A 25,594-nucleotide genomic window follows, 5' to 3' on the forward strand; every position below is an offset into this window, starting at 1 on the left:
TTCCATATGAGATTTCTTCTCCAAAATGTCTCAAGAACCTGATTTCCTCCACCCCTCAGAATCCTTAAATAAATCCATAGACACACTAGAAAAATGAGAAAAAACATAATTTTCCTGCATGAATTCAAGTACCACCTAGAGTCTGTAGTTATAAAGAAATCAATAGATGTTAAAACAGTATGAGTAAAAATTCACACATAATATGAAAGGAAAATCAACATTTCTAGGAAAAGAGACAAGAGTACATAGAAGACAAATGCTTTTACCCTTTGCCATAATAAAAATGTACAGTGTTTCCAGGAGCTGGTGGCTTGCCTCTAATCCTAGCTACTTGCTAGTGATTTGTGTTTCTAATCTTAGCTTCTCAGGAGGCTGAAGATTGCAGTTCAAAGCCAGCCTGAGCAGGAAAGTCCATGAAACATTTATCTGCAATTAGCCACCAAAAAAGCTGGAAATGGAGCTGTGGCTCAAGTGGTAGAACACCAGCCTTGAGCAAAAAAGCTTAAGGATAGTGCCCAGATCCTGAGTCTAAGCCCTTATACCAGCACACACACATGCACACACACACGTTACAGGTTGATCATGGCTCTGTCTATTGCTAAAGATGAGTCATTCTTGTGAATATAATGAACCTTCATATATTTATATCTATAACTTCACTTTGTACAAACCCTATCATTTGCATATTAGGATAAGATGATTTAGAAGCAAAATGAGTTCTTAAGTTGGCAATGTCAACATGTGGTTCTGGTAGTACTGTTGACCTTATTTACAGAAAAAAACCCTCGAATGTTGTATTATTTAAATAATAATCATTGACATTTCCACTGTTTGAATATTCACTATAAGCTACTGTTCATTGTAAACACTACAAAACATGCATTGTTATCCATTAAATATTGTTTAGGCAGGGCACTGGTGGCTAACACCTGTAATCTTAGCTACTCAAGCGATTGAGATCTGAGGCAGTCCAGGCATTAAAGTCTCTGAGATTCTTATTTCCAATTAACCACTAGAGAACCAGAGAACCAGAAGTGGTGCTGTGGTTTAAAGTGGTATAGTGAAAAAGCTCAGGGACAGTGCCCAGGCCCTGAGTTCAAGCCTGACAACTAAAAAAAAAAGATTGTTTAGATATCCTTAATAATGAGTAAAAAATATAAATAGAAAATCCTAGAGTCATCCAACACTCTCCTTCACCTTCAGGACTAGGAAGTACTTGCATCAGCTGCATGACTACAAGGAAAGGTGACTTGTGTACAAAGACATGGGAGTGCAATAGCAAACAGTAGGCATAGACCAGGTGAAATCCAGAAATATTGAACTAGAGATTGAAAAAGAAACAAAAAAGTCTTAACTTTGGGTGCTAGGCAACACAGTGGAAAAAGAAGAGAATTCTCTTCACCGGGGTTGCAAGCAAAAGAAGAAAAGAAAATCATCAGTGAACCTCACAAGCATACCATCTGGCACTTTACAAAAATAAATGTATAAGACAATGAGGTAGGTTAGCTAAAGGGAAAGAATGATAAAAACAAACCCTCTCTCCTAGTCAGACCTTGGGAAACACCTATGAGTTTTCTCATCACTCTAGTTTCTCCTATAGCCACTCATCCTTGTGGACATCTAGTGGTCAGTTTGTGGTTAGGACTTCTCCCTGAGGGTAGAAAAACCCCGGGGCACATCTAACCGAACGGAGGCACCAGCTCAGTGCAATCTTTTGTTCTCTTAGCTTGACCTTTTCAGAGCTCCCTACTTAATGCTTCATGCATATGAATTGCATCTCATATTTAAAATCATGGGATGATAGTCTTGCACATGCACAGATCCCTTCTACAAATCTATCAAGTTGTCTTTCATTTCCCTAAGATCAGCTCACTATTAATATGAAGATCTCTGCCCATATTCCCAGAGCCTTAGAAAACTGACATTTTGTAAGCACAAACTGGCCCCTGAGCTATGTTGTTGGAGCCCTCCGTTCCACCTAAGCATGTATATTCCCTTTCTCTATTAAACTGCTAGATTTGAAACTTGACTTTTGTGTGTGTGCCCTCATTCAGTTCTTTTTTTTTTAAAAAATATTCTTTAATTCCTGGTTCTGGTTTTAACTGGTACTTACTGAGGACCTATCTAACTTCTTTTTTTTTTTTTTTGGCCAGTCCTGGGCCTTGGACTCAGGGCCTGAGCACTGTCCCTGGCTTCTTTTTTTTGCTCAAGGCTAGCACTCTGCCACTTGAGCCACAGCGCCACTTCTGGCCATTTTCTGTATATGTGGTGCTGGGGAATTGAACCCAGGGCCTCATGTATAGGAGGCAAGCACTCTTGCCACTAGGCCATATCCCCAGCCCCCCTCATTCAGTTCTTTGAAGGGCAAAGAATCTAGCACCTTCACCTCTGAGATCACCCACGGGTAACAAGACATCCACATCCTGTACAGCAAGCAAACAGTGGAGACCCTCTCCCCAATACTAGCAACTTACTCAATTGTGTCTTAGTGAGGAGCCATATTGAGAAAAGTCTTTCAGCCAAACTTTTGGGCCAGGGGTAGCAGACATCCTTGTACTTTTATATCTCTAAACCTTAAAGGCCTCCTTTTCCCATTGAGCAACTACCCTGAGATGCAGTGATACTCATAAACTGGTTGTGACTTGAACTCAGATCTAAGGGGAAGAAAAGTCTAATTAGTAGGAAATGCCAGTTGTACCTCAGAGGGAAGCAGGCATGTGTTCTACTGGGGAATGTGGTCTGACCACTGGAATGAGGAATGAGAACAGCTGTATGTATCAGAGGACAGCTGGGACAACTGGTGTGGCCAGGGAACACAGCATCATTTGGCTTATGTGCCAAATGTGCCTTTTCCCTGGTGCATATTGCTGTGTATACTCTCAGAGCCCCAGAGACATTTGGCACAAATATATCCCTGCTTGGCCAGTTTCCATGCTCACCCTCATGCTCACAGAGTCAGAGTGCCTCTGGTATGAAGAAGCATTTAACTGGATGGTCCCTGATATCAGCTAGCAAGAGCAGCTTGAGGGTGGCTTCTATATTTGCACCATATGGAAAACACTGGCAGGAATTCAGCACAGCACTGCACTTAGTGTGCACACCCAAAAAGAAAGGCAGGGCCAGGCTCCACTTGCAAACATCTCTTTCTAGTTTAACCTGTTTGGATTTATCCGAGAAAGAGGTCCAAAATGTACATGTTCAATCAGTAAGATGGAAAACAAGTGACGCATCTCTATACTCCACTTTCTCAGCAAAGAAATAATGACTGATCTTAAGACAATGTCTTGTTCTCCATTTGTTTCATTTTGCTTTCCCTCGTTGTTTTCCATACCGTGGTTCCATACACACTCCCTTTCACCTAAACATCTATTTTTTTCAACCTCAATTTTAATATGTTTTATTGTTACTGTAGAGGTGATGTATAGAGGGGTTACAGTAACATAAGTCAGGTAATGAGTACATTTCTTTTTGAACCATGTCACTCCTTCCCTCGCTCTCTTCCAGTTGTTTCCTACCATCCCCACCCACAAGTTATATAGTTCATTTTCCACATTTGTTCACCCTTTGTCCCACCTTTTCTGTGCTCCCTTTTCTCACCCTCTCAAAGACAGATAAACTAACAAACATGACAAAAAGAAAGACAACAAAAGCAGTAACAACAACAACAAAACCTCTTGTTTCTATTTCAAGGAGTTCATCTCAGAAAATATGATCATATGCATATAGCTATTAAGCCTTGTGATCTGCTCCTATGACTTTCCTCCTTTGGTCTCAAAGTCACTATATGACTTTCGAAAGATCTGTACAATTTATCATGTCCAAGTGTATTTTTTTAACCACTCAGTGTGTTTACTTATAGATTTTTTAGGCACATTCTAGTTACCACGTTCTGTTTCCTGAGGTTTGGCTTCATTTTCTTTCTTTCAAATTAAATTTTATTGACAAGGTGAGGTACAGAGGGGTTACAGTTACATAATAAGGTAGTGAGTACATTTCTTGTCATATTTGTTACACCCTCCCTCATTTTTCTCTCCCTTCCCTAGTTCAGATAAGCATATATACAATATCCAGTGTACCAAAATCATATACAGTGACCACAGGGGGTACGCCAAAGGAAATTCATCTAGTGCATTAAACGTAACGACAATAATAAAATCCTCTTGTTTCCATCTCTTGGGGTTCATTTTGCTTAGCCTCATCTTATGTAATCATATGTGTGTAGCTGTTGAGCTACTGTGGTCCTCTGATAGGTCTATCCTAGACCTTTTTATGTTTATTTAGTAATTGTTTGGTTTTAGAGACATAATATTTGATCGCTGACCAAAACATATGGAAATACCACTTGAAAAGAAGTTTGTTATTTTACAGACACAATCTCTACTGTTCTCCCCCCACCCCTCCAACAACCACATATCAGGGAGACCATGTGCCTTTGTTCTCTGTGTTCTAGACTTGTCTTGCTCAACATTATTTTAAATGTCTATTTTTCTTCCACCATTGCCTCTTCTCTTACCCAATCATTCATAATTTTTAACCTCACTGATTTTTTAAAAATTACTAGTTTATCCTGTAATGACCCAAGTTCTTATTTTCCTGTATTTGTTGGGGAGTAGTTATTTTTCTCTATTTTTAAATTATATTTAAATACCTGGTTTATTGTTGAATTCTTGATATTATTACTGCACTCTGGTTTCTCTTCTTTGCATGGTAGTGGGGACAAAGACCTTAAGAGAAAGCTGCACATTCATGTAATTCTCCAAATAAAACTGAAGAGCCATCTATTCCAACATTTATACCAATCACAATGTTGGAATACAAGAAATATGAAAAGCAAAGAGTAATGACTGTTTAAAATTTCATAACTCTTTACTAACTAAATCTGAAGACATTGAAACAGTTGAAATGACAACTGAATAACTTTAATAAAAGTCTAATTTAAAAATGATCAGTTACAGCTCTGTACCAGTGGCTCATGCCTATAATTTTAGCTATTCAGGAGGCTGAGACTTGGAAAGTCATTACTCAAATCCAGCCCAGCCAGAAAAGTCTGTGAGAGCCAATATCCAATTAATCAGCAAAATGCAGAATGAGAGGCACAGCTCAACTGGTAGAGTGCCTTTTGCTCACTTTTCTTCATGTTGACAATGTTCCATGGCTGGAGAACTCTGTTGTGTCCTTCACTCCCCTACAAATCTGAGGCCAGTCTTTTTTTTAACCAATAACTTCACAGTAGGGGTCAGGTTCTTGAGTCATAATATCAAATAAATATGACTGAAAATGTGTCATCAAAATTAAGAAACATTAAAATTTCTAGAATAATATAACATAGCAAATTCATTTCTAGATCTCATATTTTATTTGAGCATCATTTCTTTTTAACATGTAAAAATAGAGCTAATCCAAAGGAAAGTTTTAATTTGTTCAAAAAGAAATATACTCAATACAAAACTTATGTAACTGAAACCCCTCTGTATACCACCTTTACAATAATAATAAATAAAAATAAGGCCAATCATAGCCTGATATGAAGTATAAGGATTAAGCAGTAGGAATTAAAATAAAATTGATATATAATACATTTCAACTTTCCTCCATTGATTTATTTACTAGATTAAATTGAATTTCCACTATGCTATTATCTTCTACAAAAAAACCCAATGAAAGTTAAAGTACATAGGAATAAGGACTGGAGTTTAGTTTTTTTTTTTTTTTTTGCCAGTCCTGGGCCTTGGACTCAGGGCCTGAGCACTGTCCCTGGCTTCTTCCCGCTCAAGGCTAGCTAGCACTCTGCCACTTGAGCCACAGCGCCACTTCTGGCCGTTTTCTGTATATGTGGTGCTGGGGAATTGAACCTAGGGCCTCGTGTATCCGAGGCAGGCACTCTTGCCACTAGGCCATATCCCCAGCCCTGGAGTTTAGTTTAATGATAGGGTCCTTGCCTAGAATGCTCGATACCCTGAATTCAATCCTCTGCAGTAGAAAACAAAACAAAAAAGGGATATAGCTACTGACATAAGTAACAACTTGGATGAACCTGAAGAGAATCAGGTAGTGAAAAAAGCCATAGGGCACTGTTATTCCATTCTACAGGAAAAGCACAATGGCTAAGCACAATAGTGCTCTCCTGTCATTTTATTTACAAAAGGAAGCACAAATGGGAAGATAAAAAATAAATAGTCCATTATGGCCTTGGTATAAAGTGAGACCACATCTAAAAATTCAGTAAAGCCAAAGGTATGGGAGTGTGGCTCAAGTGGACAAGCACCAGCCAGCCTAACAAATGCAAGGCCCTGAGTTCAAAGCTCAGTACCACAAAAAAGAAGAAACATTTATTTCTTACATTTCTGTGGATGACTGTGTAGTTGGCTGATCTGGAATCAGCCTAGTGGTTAGGACTTGTTTAAATGGGTTTCCTGCTTGCTAGTCAGAAGCTCAACCACTTGACTCATCCCTCTAGAGCAGTTTGCTCTGGTCATTTTTGAGATAGAATCTATCTTTTGGCCAAGACAGGCCTGCACCATGATTCTCCTATTTATACTTACTATAACTGTGATGATTGAGACACATCACCATATATCCAACCTTTCCTCTTGAGATCAGTTCTTGAATACTTTTTCCCCATCCATCTTTAGGCTGTGATTCTCCTCATCTCTGCTTCACAAGTAGCTAGGATTACAGGCATGATCCACCCATATGTGACTCTTCACTTACATGATAGAAAGTGTCAAGGCAAAAGGGGTTGAGACAGCTATTGCTAATGATACCATCCACCACACTTTCTTCAGTTTTCTGAGAGAACATTTTAGAGCTGTACAACCATTGTTGGGGTCAGCTGCACCTTTAAGGGGCCACAGCTGACCTCGGCCTGTCCCTCCCCTTCCTGTCTTTAACAGGAAGAGAAGCCCCTGTCCCTGGGGCTAGCACGTGTGCTATGGCAGAGGGGTACCCCAGGGGGCCCATCCATAGGGGGCTGGACCTCTGCCAACAAAGGAAGTCTCCTGACATCATTTGAGGGACAGCTCCTTGGACCAATCAGGGGCCCCTCTCTTGTGCCCGCCTTTGGGGTATATCTGGGAGGCTCCTCATTTGAATAAACAGAAGCCCTAGAGGTTTTTCTCCAGGGGCCCACGCATCCGTGTCCTTCTTGGCGGTTTTGGGGCACCCTGCGACCACACGCCACCGAGGCTACCTGTGGCCATCGGTCCCACATGACAGCAATAGAGGACCACCCAGGAAGGGGTGGACAAGACCCTTCCCCCCCCAAGTGAGGGGAAGTCGAGAGAGAGAGCGAGCCCACAAACCATAACTTTAGAGTTTACTGTTTTCCAGATTCCTAAAGAAGAGCAGAGGATTAATCTCTCTCTCTCTCTCTCTCTCTCTCTCTGTTTTTATGACAAGCTCTGCTGTGCTGTATACTTCCTAGGATTATGCATTAAGTAGACATTACTATTCAATTGTTTGGGGATTTTATTTTTCATGTTTTGTTTAGTGTTTATTTACTACTCCAGTAACTATAGCATAATTACAATGAAGAAACTAGGCAATTATTTTGAATAACTGAGAAAGACAAGAAAACAATACAGAGTATTTATTGAAAAACTCAGAACTTAACTTCTTTGAATGCCCAAGTAGTCTGAAATGTCCTGATACTATTATTGGGATAGAATTGAGCTATTATAAAGTTCATCAAATAGCAAGGACAAAAAATAAAGTCAGTTTTAAGTAGCAACTCATGCACCTATAAACAAAAATCTTTATTGTGATCCTCATTACTACAACTAAAATCTATTTCTATTACTTGTGGGAAAAAAAGATTGATTTTCTCATTTCTTTCTTAGATAAACACTTACAAGGACACTCTGAGAAACTATCAGTGTCTTTTCCCCAGTGTCCCATCAAAATAAAATTACTCAACTCTCCAAATTCACACAAAATTTCTCCTGTCAGAACACATAAATTAAGGGCAGAAAATAACCTTTATTCATTTGAATGAATAAAGGAGAAAGCTCTAAGAGGCCAAAATTTAAGAATTGGCAAATTTCTCTATAAATGTGTTCATATATAATGAGAAAAAAGAAAAGGCTCAGGGAACAAAAGATAGTTTTACTTCAATTAATTTTATTTTACTTTAAAGTTTTGAATTCATAATCAACTTGAAATCTCTGTGTTATTTTTACAGCATAAAAAGTGAGTATCTGTTTCATAAGTATACCTGCTTGTCATATCCAAATATATGAATACCTGCCTGTTGGACATTTTCACTTTTTCCTGAGAAGCATCTCATTAAGTCATTAGCCCGTTTATTAATTGGGTTGTGGTTTATTTGAGGGTTTAATTTTTAAGAATTTAATTTTTTTTTTTTTTTTTTGCCAGTCCTGGGCCTTGGACTCAGGGTCTGAGCACTGTCCCTGGCTTCTTCCTGCTCAAGGCTAGCACTCTGCCACTTGAGCCACAGCGCCACTTCTGGCCGTTTTCTGTATATGTGGTGCTGGGGAATCGAACCTAGGGCCTCGTGTATCCGAGGCAGGCACTCTTGCCACTAGGCTATATCCCCAGCCCAAGAATTTAATTTTTGAGCTCTAAGTATATTCACATATTAGGCTCCTGTCTGATGTAGAGCTGGCAAAAATCTTCTTCTGCACTGTGAGCTTTCTATTTAGCTTGTTAGTTAGGTCCTTTGCCATACAGAAACTTTTAAGTTTGACTTAATTCCATTTATCAATTCTTTCTTTCATTCTCTCTCGCTCGCTTGCTCTCTCTGTCTCTGTTTCTCTGTCTCTGTCTCTCTCTGTCTCTCTGTCTCTCTCTGTCTCTGTCTCTCTCTCTCTCTCTGTTTGCACTGCTAGGAATAGAATCTAAGGTCTTATGCATCCGAGGCAACAGTACAACTAGGCTACATCACAGACCCTAAATATAGTATTTTGAAAGCCAGTCATGCAAATAGTTTACGTTTTTGACTATAGCTGCAAAAAAGCATGTCATGAGGTAGATCCTACAGAGACTGGTCTACAAAGCCTAAAATATTTACTATCTGCCTTTATGAAAAACATTCATTGACTCACACTGCAGAGTAGAGCTCGAGTTTTGTCTGATGGATGGAGCTCTAAGCTCAAGCTAAGAAGTTTGAACTGGACAGAAAACAAAGAAGAAATTATTTGTATAATGGAATAGAGGCCACTAAGTCAGAGTGAAAACCCAAGAATAAGAAAAAAAAGAGGCATTGTGGCCTGGAAAGACCCTCAAGTAGTTTTTGTCACTAAGAGGAAAGGAGAGTTTGATTTGTAGCTAAAGGGACTTGGAGAGGTGGGAGATAATGGAGTGGGCCAGCAAGGAGCTCATAGAGCTAAAATAAGAGAAAATCAGTAATTGCCTTTTGATGCTGTCTAAGCCCCAGGAGCCCCATGGAAGCAGCCAAAATGGATTGAATTCCTGCTGGGGGCAAGGCTTGTTATTGATTGCACCAACTCAACCAGCAATCCTGCGTCTTAGCAGGAATGATTAGTCCCCAAGGAATCCTGCCTGGAAGTAGGCTCCCTTCACTTTCCTGATGACTCCAGAGAGCATCCGAGACTGGGTGAAGTCAGCAAGACAGATTCCTGTGACACAAGCTCACAAGGCAAGAAGGTGCAAAGGAGAGCAGAATGCACTCAAACTCAACTCACAAGTATCTGACACAGAACAAAGGTTTTACTCCTTGATTATAGACCCTAATTTGTGGATGAAGACAGTAAGATTTGGATAAGTTTTTAAAATATTCATGCAGGACCACAATTCTTGTATATTAAAGTAACCAGAAAGTAGCACTGTTAGCAAGCTGGACAAGTATGATTGAGAGAAGGAAAATTTGAGAAGTATAGTCTGTGAGAGACTAGCTTAGATGACCCAAACTAAGCCAATCTGCAGGTGTATAAGTACAGTTGTATTTCATGTGTCAATAATTGGCGGTAAAAACATTGAATACACAGTATTCTCAAAAGGTAGACTCTGAGCTGGCCACAGGTGACTCAGGCTTGTAATCTTAATTACTCAGAAGGCTGAGATCTGAAGATCACAGTTCAAAGCCATCCCAGGCATCAAAGTCTGTGAGATTCTTATCTCCAATTAAGCACCAAAAAGACAGAAGAGGAGCTGTGGCTCAAGTGGCAGAATGCTAGCCTTAAGTGAGAAAACTCAGGGACAGGGCCCAGGCCCTGAATTCAAGCCCCAGGATCAGCATACAAAAAATGGAGACCCTAAGGCTAAATACAAGGTTATGGACAAGGTTATGATTCTAGTAAGTACTTTACAGGTTTAAAACATTTGGGTCCACAGGTTATAAGTATTGGAAACACTCTATTAATCCAACCCTCCATTACCTTTTTCAAGAACCTATCATGTACTAGACCTTCTGTCAGATGTACAAATATAACCTGGCAATGAAAGCTAACATTATATTGTTGAATTTGAAGGACCATTACTCGGTTTTTGTATACAGAGCTTGAGTCATAGTTATTTAAATATATGTGGTTGCTGCCTGTATACATTCCATTAAGAGACACAGAAACCCCTTGAAATTTTCTACTGGTATCTATTTTAGGGGGGACAGGATAAAAAGGAACATTGGTTTCTTCTTCATTTAAAATTCACTTGACACATAGCAGTTAGGAATCTTTTTCTTTTCTTCTTCTTTTTTCTTTTTTTTGGCTGGGAGAAATGGAAGTCCAACTCAAAGTAGATGAAAATTATTAAGTAGTGTTGTAGGGAACAGAGCTGACTCCATCTTGATTAGGGAAACATGGTAGGAAATGTTGGGAGAAGTAGATTAGGTCAACCTTGAAAGGATCTGTCCCAGCCATCCCAGGGGACCATGCGGAGATAGTCATGGACAGGAGAAGAAGGTTCATAAGGAGGTTTATTAGTGGGGCCATAGTTCCCACGGGAGAGGGAGCAACATGGCGTCTGCACCTTATCCAGGTGGCAGCTTCTCTGGGGCTAGAGGGGAAGTAGGTAGGTCTTAATGGGGAGTAGGACTGGCCCATTATAGTTATTGGCAGGGAGTTTAGGTGTGGGTGGATCTGGGGGCCAATGGGAGGAGCTGAGGACCTCAGGTGTGTGTGGGGGGGGGGGAATGCTAACAAACCTGACCCCAAAATTCTGCTTCTGTAAATGGCTTAACTTGTTTGTTCCTTGCTCTACCCCCTGTGCCAACATCTGTGCCACGCTTGCTTTGTTTGTTTGTTACTTGCCTGCCCCCTGTGTCAACCTCCTACATCTGTGCTTCACTTTTACCTTTATAAACCCCAATTTGAGGACTGCTCGGGGTCACGGTGGCAGCTCCCGAGTCTGCCCTATGTCCCTGGCCTGTCAGCCCGCTTCTTTAGGGACGCAGTTTCAGCTCCTGAGTCTGGGCTGCATCCTGGCTGGTCAGTTCGCTTTTTGCTTCCCCGATAAACCCATCTTTTTTGCTTGAGACTGTCTCTGAGTGGTGGACTCTTGGGGGAACATGGAAGCTCCCCTCCTCAGACCCCGTAACATTTCTTGGTTTTCTGACCGTGAAGAGTCCTTAACCACCTTCTTTTGGGAGTGGGGGGAGATGCCCTGGTGAAGAAAGGAAACCTTGGGCGGTGTATGTGTCTGAGCTTTGTTGGCCAATCTGTCTGTGGGCCCAACTGGGTGGGTCCGTCTGAATCTGAAGGTGCACTGTCTGCAGGCCTGAGACAGAGAGAAGCTGCACGCAGGAGCTCTCTAAGGCCAGGGTGGTCAAGGCACGCCTTGAACCCCTTCTCAAGGTCCTCATAGTGGAGGACATGTATGTTGATCTTGTTCCTCGTTCTGTGTATGGTTGTGTCTGAGTCTGTTCTTTTTTTTTTTTTTTTGGCCAGTCCTGGGCCTTGGACTCAGGGCCTGAGCACTGTCCCTGGCTTCTTCCCGCTCAAGGCTAGCACTCTGCCACATGAGCCACAGCGCCGCTTCTGGCCGTTTTCTGTATATGTGGTGCTGGGGAATCGAACCTAGGGCCTCGTGTATCCGAGGCAGGCACTCTTGCCACTAGGCCATATCCCCAGCCCCTGAGTCTGTTCTTGATTCTGCTTTTGCTTGCTATTATTGTGATTGGACACACACACACACGGTTTTGCCAGTCCTGGGGCTTGAACTCAGGGCCTGAGCACGGTCCCCGGCTTCTCTTTGCTCAAGGCTAGCACTCTGCCACTTGAGCCACAGTGCCACTTCTGGACGTTTTCTATATATGTGGTACTGGGGAATTGAACCCAGGGCTTCATGTATACGAGGCAAGTACTCTTGCCTCTAGGCCATATTCCCATGCCTTGATTGGACATATTTTATAGGAAGACATGGGACAAGCAGCATCCGCTGAGGAACTTCGCCTAGACTTGGTCTTATATCATGTTAAAGATTTTGAAAAAAAAAAAAAGAGCTAAGTTATCTGGTGATTGTGTCTTCCCAGGAAAGCTGACTACTTTCTGCTGGCTTGCATGGTCCACCCTTGGCACTGGGTGGGTGGTCCTTGGTCCCAAGAAGACTTCAACCACTGTTTTGGCCTTGAATCATGGCCACTGCTTCCTCAACAGCCAAAGGCCATTCTGGGAGGAGGAGGAGGAGGAGGAGGGGGAGGAGGGGGAGGAGGGGGAGGAGGTGAGGAGGGGGAGGAGGGGGAGGAGGGGGGAGGAGGGGGAGGAGGAGGAGGGGGGAGGAGGAGGAGGAGGAGGAGGAGGAGGAGGGAGATCCTTTTATGAAATTCATGTCCCCTTCTCCTCTAATGATCTATTCAATTGGAAACATCGGAATCCCCCCTCCTCAAGAAGCCTCAAGCACTAACCTCTTTGTTAGAAACTCTTTTTCTGACTCATTGAGCCACCTGGGCCAAGGCCCAGCAATTCTTAGACGTCCTCTTCACCACTGAAGAGAAAGGCCGGATTCTCCGGAAGCCAAGAAGCTGCTCCTGGGACACAATGGCAGGCCATCAGAAGACCCCCTTGAGCCAGAGGAAGCCCTCCCCTCCCAGAATCCAGACTGGAACCCGAATTCGCCTGTAGGGAGCTGCTCCAGACTCTTCTGGGGTCTCCAGGCCACTGGAAAGCGCCCAATCAATTTGTCTAAGGAGAACAGAGAAGAAGAGTTTGAGCCCCATGAGAGGAGGCCAGAGAAGGAAAGAGGAAGTAGCAGAAAAGGAATGTGGAAGTTACCAAAGGGCCAGGAGAATATCCATAAGCCTTTTCACTTGTTCATGGACAAAAAGGCTGGGGTAGGAAAAAGCACCCCCTGACAGCCAGTTTGGCAATGCCAGACTTGCCATCCAAGAAAAAGGAAAAGAAACAACCTTGGAGTTACTTAGAAATCTTCCGGAAGTAAGTTTCTATGTCTCTGTCCTGTTTTGTATTATATGTTTTCCTGAATTCTGGGTTTGCCTTGACTCTCTTGTTGTGCTCAGTCTTGTGTCTCTATAGGGGAATCACAGCCTGCTTTGTACTGTGTCCCCTTCTGCAATGAGGCAGTTGAGAGTGCAGGCAGCTGAGGACATTGTACTACTAACTAATATCTAGCTAAAGTTAACAAATTAAAATTGTGAAGTGCTCCTGGATAAAATTGGCCTAAGATAGTCAGGTCACCTGGTAGGCTAAGAGATCAGCCTTAAGTAACTGCCCTTCTTCCAACTGAAGGTGCTTAAAGGGTCAATTGATCTGTAAAATGCTCTAGTCAAAACTGGGCTGAGACTAGAGTCAAGTACTGGGTGGGCTGAGTCTTAGTCCAGGGAACCCCCACCCAGCTTTCTCCAGAAGAAAAGTATTTGATGCTAAAATGCCTTGCTAACACAAGCAAGCCCTGGAAAATAAGGCTGGAGAATGCTAAAACCATTTGTCTTGATCACCTGCAAGTGTAAGATTGGCAAATGTATCTCTTGCCACTGAAAATGTATGGCCTAATGTTCATTTTTGTGCTCTTTAAGATCTTATTGCATGAGTGTGTATGTATGAACATGTTCAAGATTAAAAATTGTCAGCATGATGTAAAAATGGGTGAGTTTCAAAAAGGTCATCAAGTTTGGGCGTTACCAAAAGTCTAAAAGGATATTGCATTGTTTTTAAAGAGAAACAACAGTTAAAAAGATCTCTCTAATTTGTGGTTGAAAAATTTGGTATCTTAATTCATAGGCTGTTTGCAGTGTGATCAAGCTATTTGGTTTAGCAAAAGGCATTGGGAACTTGAAATTTATTTCTACTGTTAAAGTTTGGGACTAAATGATAGAAATTTGGACATTAATGTTTATCATTGTTAAAGAACTGCTTGGGTTTCTCTTTCTTATTCAGAGATCAATAGGAAAGGACAGGAAAAGCCTGGGGCAGGCCTGTGTGCCTATCCTCAGGAGTGAGGGGTGAACTGGCAAAGGTGTAGCTTAGCCAGTCCACGTGGTGGCACAGGTCCTAGTCTGGAATCCACGCGTGGTGGGACAGGTCCTGGGGGGAGTCCATGCTTGGTGGAAGAGGGCAAGCTGGCACCAAGGCAGTTCATCAAGCTCTTAGGAGTGGAATGAGTATTTGCCCGTTCTGTAGGACAGGCCAATGGAGGCCTTTCCTCGTCCTGTCTTTTGCTTTCAAATGAACACTGGAATCCTGATGGTAAAAACTGGTATTTCTAAAACTGTCCCTTAGGATGGATTAAAATTGGAAAATCTTAAAGGAGTATTAAAAAAGGTTTATTTGCATGATGTAACTTGACTTCTGTGCTGTTTTTCAATTTGGATGTATTGAAAAAGCGAAGATGCTAAGTCTGGATTCTTGTGTTGTAACTCTGGTGCTTGTAATTAAGAAAAAATTGTCATTTGAGTTCAAAGGTCTTCTAGGCAGAAACTCGGACTGAAAATGTAAAAAAATGGCTCTTTTAAAACAAGCAGCCTGAAGCAAAGCCCACAGAGGACAGACGATTCCTACAAATTTGTCAGAGGTAACTTTGACCCTTAGTAAGTTCCGGGTAAGAGCATGCTTAAAAACTACTTCTGTGTGGACCACGTTGTTTCTTTTAATTGGAGTAAAGTGGCCTTTTGTAAGACTTATGATCTGAAATCTGCGGTTCGAAGCCAGCCCGGGGAGAGAAAAGTCCCTGTGAGAGTCTTCATCTCTAATCAGCCAGAAGAGTGCTGGGAACAGAGTTGTGAGTTGTGTGGAGCTCAAAGTGGCAGAGTGTTAGCCTTGGGATGATGAGCTGAGGTACAGCACTCAGGCCCCAAGTTCAAGTCCAGCGACCCTGAAAGTGGAAAAGTCACTCCTGGGAAAAAAGTGATGGAGCATCCAGAGGCAGTAAGCCACTGCTGGGATGGCAGAGATGGTGTCAGATCCTAGAGTCACTTGTGTTTGGCCTTTCAAAAGTTACTCAGAGCTGGGAGGTCCTAGAAGAATAGTTGGTAAGCATGCCTTTCTAATGCCCGTGTCTGTCTACTTTGTAATTGGGCAGGAACTTGTCAGTCATCTGTGGTAGTGGGTAGTAAAGCCAAGTTTGTCAAATGAGGGTATAGTTTAAAATCCCAACCACCTGCATTGACTCAAAGCCCTAACTGAGTGAATTTTGAGCTGGCATATCTATACAGGAAAGGAAGCTTGTGGACCTGATATTGTGTCTTTATTGAGATCTATCTAAGGCCTGCAAAGGTAATTTAGGCATTGTTAGGCTATCGGATATCAGTTTCCCCAGCCAGTCAGGAAAATGCTTCTGCAAACCAGAGTGCTAAAAGACTACAATGTTGTAGCCCAAGAAGAGGTCTGTAGAGTTGTTAAAAGTTAACTGTTGAATGTAACTTCCAGTCTGGAGTAAAGCAGCTGATGGACATCTGATGCTGGTAACTCCTTGGGAAAGTAGGCTAAGTAAGGTTATAGGTTCCTGGCTAGGTAGGGTCAGCGTCCCTGAGTCAGCCTGAAGTAGTTACAGAAGATGGATGATCTTTGCCCCTCAGCTCCCCTTAAGATCAAGGTCCTGGCGTCGTTTTTGGGAAGATGAGGCAGGATGAACTAGAAGCATGGAAAACAGCAGTAACAAATGTACAAGGGTGGAGACTTGCACTTGTGAGAGATGGTTCTTTAACCAGTCTATACAGAAAGTTGCAGGCAACCCAGCAGAAGGTGTGACATTCTGTTGAAGCCACTAGGAGCCACTGCTGCCTGCTGCCGCCACGTCTCCTGCCCATCCTGTTTGGGTTGAGATCAAGGGCAGCCTGACAGTCATCTGGAAGGATCTACATTTTCACCCTGAGCTCCCCTATCATCATAAAAGCAGATGGGTCTTCATCACATGCAGCTGATTCTTGCTGGAAGGCTGCTTTGGATCTGCTGAAACTAAGATCTTGTGGGGACATTCTTTCTGTGGTAACCTTCCCACTCTGAGTTGACTGGAGTTGACTAGCTCTATTAAGAAAATTGGGGCTGGGGATATAGCCTAGTGGCAAGAGTGCCTGCCTCGGATATACGAGGCCCTAGGTTCGATTCCCCAGCACCACATATACAGAAAAAACGGCCAGAAGCGGCGCTGTGGCTCATGTGGCAGAGTGCTAGCCTTGAGCGGGAAGAAGCCAGGGACAGTGCTCAGGCCCTGAGTCCAAGGCCCAGGACTGGCCAAAAAAAAAAAAAAGAAAATTGGATAAAGCACCTGGGCAGGCTAGAGAGTCACTCCCAAGCGATGCTTGAAGTGGGAGCTGGGAGCTGTGTTCAAGTGTATTAGGGTGTGTCCAAATGGGTTGGGGTGTGACCTCAGAAGGGAGGGAGGTAACTGCCTCCAGGTATGCCAGTTACCTCGGTAACTGGATGGAGCTTTAAATAGGTGAGAGCACCTGCAGGGAGCCCTCCTGGGGGTGGACCTCACAGATATCACTGGCCAACTTTAGGCACTTAGGAGCACAGGAAACTGGATTGGCCCATATGTTATTGCATTGTCATTTGTACAAAAAATTGGGGGCCATAAAACTGATGGTGCTACCCATCCAGTATACAGCCTTCAATGTTAATTAATAAGTTAGGGGTTTGACTAGGCTGACTCCATCTTGATTAGGGAAACATGGTAAGAAATGTTGGGGGGAGTTGATTAGGTCAACTTCACCCCAAAATTCTGCTTCTGTAAATGGCTTGTTTGTTGCTTGCTCTGCCCCCTACATCAATCCCCTACATCTGTGCTTCACTTTTACCTTTATAAACCCCAATTTGAGGACTGCTTGGGGTCATGGTGGCAGCTCCCAAGTCTGCCCTATGTCCCTGGCCCGTCAGCCCGCTTCTTTAGGGTCGCAGTTTCAGCTCCTGAGTCTGGGCTGCATCCTGGCTGGTCAGTTCACTTTTTGCTTCCCCAGTAAACCCATCTTTTTGCTTGAGACTGTCTGAGTGGTGGACTCTTGGAGGGACATAGAATCTCCCTGCCTTGGACCTTGTAACTGTAGTTCATATAATTAAAAATTCCAGAACCAGGTGCTGGTGGATCACGCCTGTAATCCTAGCTACTCAGGAGGCTAAGGTCTGAGGATCATGGTTCAAAGCCAACCCCAGCAGGAAAGTCTGTGAGATTCTTATCTCCAATTAACTACCAGAAAACTGGAAGTGGCACTGTGGCTCAAGTGGTAGAGCACTAGCTTTGAGCTGAAGAGCTCAGGTGTTGTGCCAAGTCGCAAGACCACCCCCAAGAAGACCACCGAGATTCAGACACTCCGAAATGCAAAAGCAAGGCAAGGCTTTATTTAACGAGCTGCCAACTCGAGCCTCGTCCTACCCACCGACACAGCGGAGGTTAGGAGGAAGCCCCGAGCTGTGATTACACAGGGCTTATAAAGGCAAAGAACAAGGTTACAACAATCAGCTGTGCAAGCAAGATTAGAACACAGGTACAAATCTAATTGGCTCAGGGTTCGATTCTAAAATGGGGTTCACGTGGTGGGGCCTGACTTCAAAGTCTGGCACCTCATTTCCCCCTTTTTCTTTTTGGTACCTTGGGAGCCAATCATGGCTCCATTCTGTCCATTTCAATGGCTTGCATGTCTAGGGGATGATATAGAGGTAAGGCATGGGCCAGTAGGGCCAAAAGTAGTATCCGAAAATAACTCTGGTCCCTCGGTTTTAAAGGGGGGCTAATGGGTGAAGATCATCCATCTTCTGTAACTTCTTCAGGCTGACTCAGGGGCGTTGACCTCACCCAGCCAGGAACCTGTAACCCTAGTCTACTTTACCAAGGGACTGCAGGATTCACCTCACTTTGGAGTGAGCTGCCAAAATAACATTAACACTAGCCAGGGTAGTAAGGAAAGAAGGCAAAAAGAAAATTATAACAATATTCAGTCTAACTTTCTTTTCTTGAGGCGAAGGCGAAGTGGCCCAGCTGGGTGCTTGGAGACCTCCCATGTTCCATCATGGTAGTTGTCATCCAGGGCAAAGGGGTCAGCTGGCCTGGCGTGGAAGCAATGAACCCAAGTGGTGATGCCGTCCAGGGTCCCCTCCACCGTGGTTAATCTGTTGATTGGGGGCATTGGCAAGCTGACAGGCCTTTAACAGATCTCAATAAGGACACAACACAATCTCAGGTCTACAAGCTTTCTTTCCTAAACAGATGTATCAACTTAAAATTCTTACTGCCAGTCAGGGCTTTGAGTAAATGCGGGGGGTGAGATTTTAATCTATCCTCTCATTTAACAAACTTACCCTTACCAGCCACTATCACATATGACTGGCAAATTCCTGCCCAGTAGACAGACATGGGCACTGGAAAGGCATGCTCATGAACTATTCTTCTAGGACTTCCCGGCTTTAACTTTTGAAAGGCCAACAGTAGTGACTCTAGGATCTGACACCATCTCTGCCATCCAAGCAGTGGCTTACTGCCTCTGGATGCTCCATCACTTTTGTCCCAGGAGGAGTGACTTTCGACTTGGACTCAGGGCCTGAGTGCTGTCCCTCAGCTCTCCAGCTCAAGACTAGTACCGTACCACTTTTGAGCTCCACACTACTCCGTTCCCAGCACTCTGCTGGCTGATTAGAGACAAGTCTCTCACAGGGACCTTTCTTTGCCCGGGCTGGCTTCGAACCGCAGATTCAGATCAATGAGTCTTATAAGGGGCCACTTTACTCCAATTATAAGCAACAAGGTGGTCCACACAGAAGTAGTTTTTAAGCATGCTCTCTTACCTGGAACTTATTAAGGGTCAGTATTAGATCTTGACAAACTTGTAGGAATCACCTGTGCTTCTCTGTGGGCCTGCTGGAAACTGTTACAAAAAACCTACAAAGAAGCTGGAATGGCAATTAAACATTTTGGTAGCCATAATTCTCCTTTTCTCACTTTGCAATAATTATTTAGGACAATTTTACTTCCAAATTTCTTATCTAGAAATGTATTCTTGATTTCCAAAGCCTTTTTAACACTAACACAACACTTTAGCTTTTATCTGCATTGGAAAAACTGAAGCTCACAGGCAATCTGAAACCAGGTGCCGCCCTTTGCTTACGGGCTGCTTGTTTCAAAAGAGCCTCTTTTTTTTTTTTTCTTCAGTCCCAGTTACTGCATGGCATGAAGACCTTTGAATTTAAACTTAGTTTTGCATCATACTGCAGTCTTGAACATGTTCACACTCACATGCACACACACATACATTTTCAAAAGATCTTAAAGCGCACTGAATAAGCATCGGCCATACATTTTAAGACAAAAACCTTTAACAAATGATTTTAGCATTCTCCAGCCTCATTTTCCAGGGATTGATAGTTTTAGTAAAACATTTTTAGTCTTAGTAAAACATTTTAGCGCACCAAACAATTTTCTGCTTAAGAAGGCTGGGTGGGGGTCCCCCTAGAGTTCTTTCTGTGGACACTCACACTCTGATTGTGAACCATCGCCTGTACATCTTTCCAATGAGCTATGCAGGTTTGACACAAAAGAGACTGTTAGACTTACAAACAACACAGAGATGACAGCGCAGCATGGTGAGGTCACTCCCTGCCACCTGTGGGTGGCTTGGGCTGGCCCTACATCCACCCTGTCGGCGGCTGCGGGTCAGGACTTGGACCTGGGGCTGATGCGTCCGTGTCCTGGGCTGTCGGCGCCAGCGAGTTGACTGGGCAGGACCCTCCGGAGCGGAGGGCACAGCTGAAACATTTTCCTCAGAGTCCTCTTGTAGAGTTAACTGGGATGGGGAGTATGGAGCGGGAAACATTTCCTCCTCCGTGCTTCCTCCCTATGTCAAAGCTCCCTCAATTTCCTCAAACGTGGACCATTCTGACTTGCACAGGGTGATCCACTTTTCCTTTTTAAGGGCCACACCTTGGTTCTGAGCTATCTCCTTAACCTCCCTCCAGTGAGCTAGGATCAAGTCTAGGGAGCTAGATGGAGGTCCTCAAGATAGAACGTTATCCATAGCTCTGATCAGAAGTTCAGTCCAAAAGGCTACAAAAAACAAAACAATAAAAAAGGAGGAAAACACACAGGCCTGAGAACAAGAAAAGCTACGAGTTGATCTCCCAAGCTGGCCCACAACCTCCTACAAGGGTGCAGAAGGAATGGACCCGAGTTGGCCCACAACCTCCTGCAAGGGTGCAGAAGGAGTGGACCCGAGTTACGAGTTGGAGATCTCCCAAGTTGGCCCACAACCTCCTGCCAGATAAGCAGAAGGAGCAGACCCAAGTACAAGGTGGGCGGGTTGAGTCTCGTTTAGGAGGCCCTCCTGGTCAGTTCCGGCCAAAAACCAAACTGACTCCCGCCCTACAAGTATAAGCAAAAGCAAAACAGACAAACAGACAAATTACAGGACAAGACAAATGAACAGAGCTGTTTTCTTACCTTCGGAGTCTGGGATCTCGGGGTCTCTGGGGCGATCCCGGACGAAACCTCAAATGTTGTGCCAAGTCACAAGACCACCCCCAAGAAGACCACCGAGATTCAGACACTCCGAAATGCAAAAGCAAGGCAAGGCTTTATTTAACGAGCTGCCAACTCGGGCCTTGTCCTACCCACCGACACAGCGGAGGTTAGGAGGGAGCCCCGAGCTGTGATTACACAGGGTTTATAAAGGCAAAGAACAAGGTTACAACAATCAGCTGTGCAAGCAAGATTAGAACACAGGTACAAATCTAATTGGCTCAGGGTTCGATTCTAAAATGGGGTTCACGTGGTGGGGCCTGACTTCAAAGTCTGGCACCTCACAGGGACAGTGCCTAGGCCCCAGAGTTGAAGCCATACCACTGACAACACACACACACACACACACACACACACACACACACACACACACACACAACAAACAAAAAAACCAAACCTCCAGAAAGTTGGCATTATGAAAAGATTGATCCAGAATTTCAAGTTATATCATTAGGGCTTATTTTTACTCCCGTTCTTTGACTCTACTATCTTCTATATTGGCTTTTACCCAGAGTCTTCATAGAAAATCATTAAAGCCAAAAGCTCTAGCTATTCATCCTCTAAGGTTCAAATCCAAAGGCAAACATCCATTGTCCTGTAGTGCTAGCCTCATTCAGGGATTAACTTTGGGATTAATGTTTTAACCTAAGTGGCATGCCTTTTTCTAACAATCATTATGGCTGAAGGAATAAAATGCTCTGATTGGCCAGGAATCAGCTATGTGTCATGCCATTGCCCCCTTTTCTCAAAAGCTACAAGTGGAGAAAGATGAGGGGAAAAAAAAATCCCAGAAATAATGTGACCAGAATTTAGGTGAATGAAACCTTATTGACAAAAAATAAAAACACATGTACTAAATGTTAAGTCCTCTCCCTGAGGGCTCCATGTAGCTGCCCCCACCTCATTAAGTCTCCACCCAGTTACCTGGGTAACCTGCAGACCTGGAGGCAGTTACCTCCCCTTTTCCTGAGGCCACATCCTAATCCACCTGGCCACACCCCTTGCCCCTGCCCTAGATATAAGGCATGGCTGGGTGGGGGTCTCTCTCTCTCTCTCTCTCTCTCTCTCCCCCTCCCCCTCCCTCCCTCCCTCCCTCCCTCCCTCTCCCTCTCCCTCCCTCTCCCTCCCTCTCCCTCCCTCTCCCTCCCTCTCCCTCCCTCTCCCTCCCTCTCTCTCCCTCTCTCTCCCTTCTCTCCGGCCATGGATCATCTTGGCCACAGGCCAGCAGTTCAGTAATAAACTTTCTTTCCTGCCTGAATAGTGCGTGGCGTTCTCCTTTACCGGCTACCTACTTTAAAAACCTAACACTAATTATTTCCTATGAGGGAAACCATAGAGTCCATGTTTCTTTGGGTCTGGCTCACTTCACTTAGTATGATATTTTCTAAGTCCTTTCATTTCCTTATGAATGGGGCAATGTCATTCTTTTTTTGATTGAAGTATATTTATTGAAACATGTTCATAGATAATTCATATACTATTGGTGCATGGTAAGATTCTTAGGACAGTCCAACTAAATGGAGGAAGACTAGACTAGTTCAGAAAAGTCTAGCTCGTAAGATCTAGATAAAGCTCAGAGTATTTTAAAATACATTTAAACAAGTGTAATCTCAAGAAAGGAAGCTTTAGAATCAACATAAGGACAATACTTTGAATTGCCCAAAATGAACAATGCACAAGAACTCTTTAGTTATGTAGTTTACTTGTTGACCATCTGGTTATAGTTCAATTACTACTGTAAAACTTGTACCGAATAACTTCCCAAATGTCTTTTAAATAAAGACCTTGAGTTGTAGCAATAAACAAAACACAAGGTGCACTTAAAACAATACTGCAGTTTATCAAAAAACACAAGAAATTTCAACTCTTAATCCTTTTGAGTTATAAAAATCAATAATTTGGCTGACTTGTAAACAAGTTTTCCATGTAATTATTTTCATAACTCTAGTAGTGCTATAAGAAGCAGCTATAAGATCAAAATATTTTTACAAAAACACTAAAAACATAGAAATACTTAGCCCCATTATTTGTAGGACATGTTCATTTATACCTACATTTCAGTATTTTATCATGATTGTTCTCTTTTAAATGTCACATCCAAAGGATAAAGCAAAACGACCTATGAATTGCCATTATTTGTTTATTTCTTAGTTTGTGACAACATCCTTAACTTGTCAATATAGCAAATAAATTTCAACTCCGATTGCTGTGCAAAAGGACAGAAGATAATCTGCTTTGCAATTAACTTTTTATAGTTCAATTGCATACAGGCAACAGGTAAATGTGAAAAAATTACTAACTGAACGACAGGTATTAAATACTGAAAAAATTAACAGTTTATTATAATTTATTTTATTTAACAATCTGGGAAGTTCGCAGCCATCAGCAGTTCCAGTGCAATTTCAGGTGCAATTGGGAATTCAGGACTCTCGGTGGAGCTGTTAATGTAGCGAACCTTGTAGGTAAAAATCATGCACACTACTGGTAGCACATGTGAAAGGATTGCTCTCAAATTGATCTCATTGGTTTCCTTCTAAGCAAACTGACCTGGGCCAGTCCACATGGGTCTTATTGTTCCTGAGGTTCGTGCATGCTCTCTTTACAATAAATTTGTGACCATCAGAAGATATTAACTTGACATACATGGCACTAGGGCCTTCCCAGCCGCCGTAGGTTTTCTCCTCTCTATCCATTATATTCTTATGCTCTTTTACTTTGTTTCCACAGGAACTTTTTAGTGGTTTCTTGCCAATCCCACTGCTGATGCAGCCACCACAGCAGTCTTCCCCAGCGTACCCCCACAGCCCCTTCACCAGGGCCGCCCCCCGCCCCCAGCCCTAGCTGCTTGCCTCCCAGGGTTCTGGAACAAGTAGAAGGAATTGCGTCCATCGGGTCACCGGCGATTTTCCAATGTCATTCTTTCTGATAGAGGTATAGAATTCCATTGTGTATAGCCACCACATTTTCCTGATCCACTCGTCTACTGAGGGGCATCTGGGTTGGCTCCATATTTTAGCAATGAGAAATTGTGCTGCGATGAACATTGTTGTGCTGCTGGCTTTAGTGTGTTCTTGCTTGTAATCTTTTGGGTGGATGCCAAAAAGTGGGGTTGCTGGGTCATAGGGGAGCTCTATGTTTAGCCTTCTGCGGAATCAATCTCCATACCGCTTTCCAGAGTGGCTGAACCAGTTTATACTCCCACCAACAATGATGTAGGGTTCCCTTTTGGCCACATCCCCTCCAGAATTTGTTATTGTTAGTTTTCCTGATATTGGACATTCTTATTGGGGTGAGGTGGAATCTCATTGTTGTTTTGATTTCAATTTCCTTTATGGCCAGCGATGTTGAGCACTTCTTCATGTGTCTCTTGGCCATTCTCATTTTCTCTTCAGAGAAGTTTCTTTTTAGGTCTTTAGCCCACATGTTGAGGGAGCTGTTGGTTCTTTGAGGATTTGTTTTGGAGGAATTTAATCCTTTGAGTTCTACATATATTTTAGTAGTAGATGTTTAGGCTAGTCATAGCAGAAGATCACAATAGTCCAATAGCTATGCCCTTATGAACACATAAGATGATGCTAAGTGAAATGAACTCCACATTATGGAAACAAATGTTATATCATTGTTGTAATTATTTTCAACAAGCCATGTGAAACCATGCCCTTTTTTCCCCTCTCATATTCCCTTCCCGTGGTTTTACCTTCGATATCACTGTATCTCATCTTAGTGCCCTGGATACTGTATATACGTGTATTCGACCTAGAGTAGGGAGAGGGAATAGCAAAATCGAGAGACAAAGGATAAAAAGACAAACAATTGCAAATGCAATACTTACAAAATCATTTGGTGTAAACCAACTGTATAACTGTATAACTCATGGGGGGAGGGAAAAGGGGGAGACGGGGGAAAATGAAGGAGGAGGTAACAAGTTAAACAAGAAATGTACTCACTGCCTTACATATGAAACTGTAACCCCTCTATACTTTGACAATAAAGGAAAAAAATAAGAGTAATCTTTTCTGTGTTTTTAAGAGTAAGTATATACAAAATTGATTTTCGGCAACAAAAAGTATTACATGCCAAAGAATAAAATTTGTTTCATAACTCACACCATATACAAAAATTAACTCAAATGGACCAAAGACCTGAATAGGAGAGTTTAAACTGACATTTTAGAAGAAAAAAGATTTAAACATTTGTAATAGAGGATTGGACAATGGATTCTTAGCTCTAACATCAAAAGCACAAGCAACAAACGAAACACTCTATAAGACTTCATCAAAATTAAAAACTTTTATCCAGATCCTGATGGCTTACCCCTGTAGTCCTTGCTGCTTGGGAGGCTGAGAATTGGAGGCTACCAGCTTGAGGCCATCCTGCACAGAAAAGTTCCAGAGGCCCCCTTCTCAATCCATATCTGGACACAGTGGTATGCACCAAAGTATGTGGAGGACTAAAATTGGATGATTGTGGTTCTAGGCCGGCTCAGGCAGAAAAGGCCTTAATATCCCATCTCCACAGCGGGAAGCTAGACACTGGGATTCCAGCCACAATGGGAAGATCATATGTGGTAGCAAGCAAGACTTTCTGCAGAAAAGAACCTGTAAAAAATACGAATTGGAAAATATTTTCCAGTTTCTACCTATATATTCTGGTTAGGAGCTGATTATAAAGAGATGGTTGATATTATTTGTATGAAATATGTTATTACATCAGTAACTTCTTTCTC

The 25,594-nt window shown here is 42.9% G+C and overlaps 1 long non-coding RNA gene and 1 pseudogene across 1 annotated transcript; one reads left to right on the top strand and one right to left on the bottom strand.

The window, feature by feature from the left end:
* Positions 1-15,732: 15,732 nt before the first annotated feature.
* On the top strand, positions 15,733-16,660 carry LOC125343895. Its single transcript, XR_007209382.1, has 3 exons — positions 15,733-15,960; positions 16,560-16,564; positions 16,646-16,660. It is a non-coding gene; the product is annotated as an uncharacterized LOC125343895 (long non-coding RNA).
* Positions 16,661-18,532: 1,872 nt separating this feature from the next.
* On the bottom strand, positions 18,533-23,742 carry LOC125343743 (annotated as a pseudogene).
* Between the last annotated feature and the right edge of the window lie 1,852 nt (positions 23,743-25,594).

The sequence above is a fragment of the Perognathus longimembris genome, chromosome 28, assembly GCF_023159225.1.
Source record: "Perognathus longimembris pacificus isolate PPM17 chromosome 28, ASM2315922v1, whole genome shotgun sequence".
NCBI lineage: Eukaryota > Metazoa > Chordata > Mammalia > Rodentia > Heteromyidae > Perognathus > Perognathus longimembris.